The following is a 5,386-nucleotide window of genomic DNA, read 5'->3' as shown; positions in this document are numbered from 1 at the left end:
CGGCTCAAGCGCACCTCGTCCGCCGTGTGGCGCACGCTTCGATCACTAATAAGAACTAGATACACAATCCCATACAAAAAAGAACTTAAAAAGTGGCGTCAAATTGACGTCAAAAACAAAGAAAAAAAAAAATTGACGACCGTGGTTTGTCACTTGGACAAGGAATTAGTGGAGACGAACTGTCATTACTTTTAATATTTTTATTAGGTTGAAGTAATTAATTTTAATGAACATAATAATAATTTATCAATGAAAGTAAGTAATATGCAGTCACAATTTATTATAATAAAAATATAATAAGTTTAAAATTAAAATATAACCAAATACAAGTAATTTAATTAAAAAATCAACAAGCTGTTTACGCCGTTATCCAACGAAATGGACTAAATAAATATGTAGTAAACCAACATTTATTTCAATTATTTTTACCGACTGCCAAGGAAGGGTTATGTTTTTCGCGCGTATCTTGTATATTTCTCTTTATTTATTTGATCGGATCTAACAAACGGCTGGATGAATGTCGACAATTAAGGTGTCATTATATTCGTCTCAATGACCCGAGTGTCCTTAGATAGGGGTTAGAAAAAAAAATCAAAATGGCGGGTTTTTGGCGCGTAATAGTAATATTATTATATTTGTATATATATAAAATAGCAAGGTGACTGACTGATTGACGGACTAAATTATTTTTTAATTTTTCAGAAATCAACGTACAGCCAAAACCGCTTAATTTAGAGTTCTGAAATTTTGCACATGGGTTCGCTATATAGCGTAAATAAGTACTAAGAAAGCCCTTTTGGAAATTCTACCCTTAAGAGGGTAAAACATATGACAGTTTTTTTCAAATCCTTTAATTTTGAAGCAACTACTGTAAAATTTAGTATTTGGCTTTCTGGATAGAAATAAAGACACACCTATTCATCCCTTTCCGAAAAATCAACCCCATAGAGGGCAAAATAAGGGTTAAAAGTTAATTTGAACAACCGTCAATTTTGACGCAAACACTATGAAATTTTGTATCTGGCTTGTTGGATAAAAATAATGAAATTCTACCCCTAACGATATAAAATAATTACCAGAACTTTGAATTACTGAAGTTATATATTTTATAAAGCGTGGATGTTTTTCCGAAATAGTAACACGTTTTTAAAAAAAGTTAACCAAAACTATGAGGTGGGGTCTTCGATCACTAATAAGAAGTCTGTTGTCTATATTTTGTTAAAAATTTTGTTTTTTTTTCAACACCTATCTAAGGACACTTTGGTATTTGAGACGGATATAATGACAACTTAACTGTCGAAATTCAATATCTTTGAAGATATAGATATTGAAAAAAGACTGTAAAATATTATCGTCGAAACTCAATGAATCCGAATGTAGATCTGAATAGTGAATATATAGTGGGATATGGAGCTGGAGATTTAGTACGTTATGTAGTCAAAGCTACGAAATGTGACGCATGTGTAAGTAGTTTGTTAGCCCACGATAAATTGTTCTTTCACAAGCTTATTGATGTGAAATATTTAGGCGGTCTGTTTTATTCATCTCTAGACGTTTTTGTGTTTGCAAAAAAACAGAAGTTACAATTAGGCTGTACCAGATGTGTCCTAAAAAGAATTTAGTTTCTATAATTTCCACCAAAGTATTATCATCATTTTTGGGTGATGATGTCTTTTCATCCAACTGCCACGACAATAATCATAGAATTATTACAATAAAGTCTATTGTTGAACGATACACTAAAATAAGATTGCATTACATAACCAAAAACGAAAAAATAAAAATCCATCGATATTATATTTTGTGCTCATATTGTGTTGTGCTGTATATTGTGTTGTGTATGTTGTGTTGAGCTCATATTGGACTTTACGCTGTTTATGTCGTTATCCAACGAAATATATTGCCGCCGACTTCAGAAATATGTACTAAATCAACAATTATTTGTATTTTTTTTACTTTGTAGTGACATAGAAGTCGGAAGTATATGTTTTGTTGAAAAAATTGATTTTCCAACACCTATCTAAAGACACTTGGGTATTTGAGACGAATATAATGACACTTTAACTGTCGGAATTCACACAGCCGTTTGTTGAATTCGAGGGAATAAAATGCAGTGCAGCTAAAGTCAGCTTATAAAGATACATACAAGATACGCGCGAAATACATAACCCTTTCTTGGCAGTCGGGTAAAAATAAAAATACGGAATCAAGAGGATGTCATTAATTTCCTTGAAATAAAATGAGTTTATTGTATAACAGTCTTTTCGATGGATTTTTATTTTTTTCCGTATCTTTTTTGGCTATATAATGCATTCTTATTTTAGTGTACCGTTCGACAATAGACTTTATTATAATAATTCTATGATAATTGTCACGGCAGTTAAGTGAAAAGACATCATCACCCAAAAATGATGATAATACTTTGGTGGAAATTATAGAAACTAAATTCTTGTTAGAACACGTCTGGTAAAGCCTAATTGTAACTTCTGTTTTTTTGCAAACACGAAAAACGTCTAGAGATGAATAAAACAGACCGCCTAAATTTTTTACATCAATAAGATTGTGAAAGAACAATCTATCGTGGGCTAACAAACTACTTACACATGCATCACATTTCATAACTTTGACTAAATAACGTACTACATCTCCAGCTATATATCCCACGATTTGATCAACATATTCAGACCTACATTCGGAATCATTAAGTTTCGACGATAATATTTCACAGTTTTTTTCAATATTTATATCTTCAAAGGTATTGCTGGAGTTGATTATTTCGTTTTCATTTTCTGCGCGATATCCTACTGAAGTATAGTTAAGGCTGGGTATTGTATTTTTACCACTTAAAATCGGAATATTTTCCAGGGGTATAGTATTTCCTGTAAATTTATTACTAAGTTCTAAATGCATTAGCATTTTTTTATAAGCGGACTTTAGCTGCACTGCATTAGGGTTATTGTTATGACCTCCATGACTTCGTAAGTGGCTAAAAAACAATTCGATATGATCTTGGCTAAATTTGTAACTTAGAAGAAAAGAAAGGGTATCAGATTCAACTAGAGTCCTAAATAGATATATCAAGCTTTCAATGCAGACTAAAAGTCCAATCACACCAGTATTGGCTTGACATTTCCATAACGGAGTATTTTCCGAACTGTATACAACCCTCGTTTCGTTTTTTGTTTTAACAGTTTTTTTCCTACGGATATCAACACTTAAAGATATTAAATATTGCTTAGCTTTAATTAAATATGGAATAATTTGGTCAGCGTTACTAGCACTTAGTGGTTTTTTATATCCATGATGTTTTAGATTCCTAGTATTTAATATATCAAAAATATTATTTAAAATTAAAATGAACTCTACTGTTGCACTAACGTCTTTAAAATCGGTAAGTTTAAGGCTTTTTTCACAAAACTCAATAGCTTTAGCCACACTTCGACTCAAGACCTGAGTAGCTAATTTTACCTTCATTATTTCATTTCTGAATGCTATATGACGATGAGATAATTTGTTGGCAAGATGTAGTCCTTTTTCTTCCTGTAAGTTGTGAAGGCGACGGATAAAATCCCATTTTATAAGATTCTGATTGGCATCCTTGACTCAAATGTGTTGCGCATTAGTTTTATCATGTGGCATGCATCTAGAAACACTGCTACTTCGTAGTTGCCTGAAGGATGTTTGAAATGGGTTTTCATGTTTGAACAATTGTCTATTTTACAACCGAGGATTCTCATACAAGAAATATTTGTTTTACACCCATCAAAAGTTAACGATATCACTTTTACACCAACAGAATGACATTTTTCCAAAGCAATTTTAAGTAAATTTGCCTTTACTTCAGCTGTCAGGCTCGATATAAAAAAATATGCTAAAGGGATTTTAAATGAATCATTTACTCCTACTAACATTATGACATACACTTGACTGGCTATATCATTTGTGTCATCAATGTTGCCAAAACCCATGTCAATCAAACCTTCATAGCGTTTACCAGTCCATATCTTTTGTTGCCGAATCGACATTTCGTCAGCGATAATAGCACCTATTATTACCTTATTTGTTACTTGTGCTTTTTCTTTGAGTCTGTCAAATGATTCTCCTGTAAATCCAGGCTCTGCGTTTATACTTCTGTACCAGTTACATAAAGTATTTGGGTGGGGTAGACAAGTGTCAAACATTTTTCGTATGTATTTATATGCTGCGGGCGAATAAAAGTGTAGCGTAATTGCGAATTTTCTTGCAGCTGGAGGATATTGAGCAAAAGGTCGTTTCTTCCCTTTTACGTTCTTTAAATACATAGCATTAAATGTCTCTGTTACTTCTATGTGTTTTGATAGATCATGAAGTAAAGACTGATCTACTGTTTGACGTTTATTTAATTTAGTCATGATACCCTTCAAACTACTATATTTTTTCTTTAGTCTACTATTTTGCTTTCGTAAATTAGATAACTTAATGTCTTTTATTTTTATAAGTTTTTTGCAAGCAAAGAGTTCCTTTTTTATACGACTTTTTCTTGGTGTGTCCAGAATCGAGCCAATGCTTAGTGATGAAGTTGGACTTTTCGAAGTGACAGCAACTGTTGTTTCATTTTTTTTCTGAAAATAAATAAACTATAATAAAATATGCGATAAAATATTATCTTGTAAAATATACAAAATATTTTTTGCAGATTGATATTATGATTACATTTTTAAAACACATACATGTACTTGCAAGCAACAATGTTCATTTTCTGGTTTTTTGTCAACAGAAGACTCATCTCCATGATTATCAGTTCCTTCCTATGAACAAAAAATCATAAATACTAATCCATGTTAAAGGCTAATAAGTGAACACAATATGTATATTATAATTTTACATACTATTTGAGGGACAGCGGTTTTGTGTAGCCTTTTGATTCCTTTATTGGTAATATATCCATCACTTTCTAGAAAATGTTTCGAACATATAACGCTGTATTGAGATGGCTTAAAGAATTCCTCGCATCTTTGTTGTGCTACAATAGATATCCATTCTTCACAACGCAAGGGATCTCGAGGAAAGCTAAAAATATATTATATAATATTTTACTTAATAATTTAATTTTACTCATTTCCTATTTACATTTGGTATCTAAAACCGCTGCTTAACCTTTTAGGTAAACCAGGCATATATTTGATTATTATACAAAACAAATATTTTTATAAAACAAAAAAAAGAAAAAAATAATTAAAGAAAAAAATATAAAACAATAGCGACTCCATTCAAAATAGAACAGAGTCACCATGTTATCCGAACAAATCAAGTGGGCATGCAATAGTAATAATTGTACGCTTAGTAACAGACTTTACAATTTACATGGTTTATACATTCTGTTGACAATTTCGAAAACTTAAAAATA

Source organism: Epargyreus clarus, unplaced genomic scaffold (genome assembly GCF_041222505.1).
Source record: "Epargyreus clarus isolate Ecla_fem2 unplaced genomic scaffold, WU_Ecla_fem_2.2 ptg000032l, whole genome shotgun sequence".
Taxonomy (NCBI): Eukaryota; Metazoa; Arthropoda; class Insecta; order Lepidoptera; family Hesperiidae; genus Epargyreus; species Epargyreus clarus.
Note: the sequence above shows the minus strand (reverse complement) of the source record.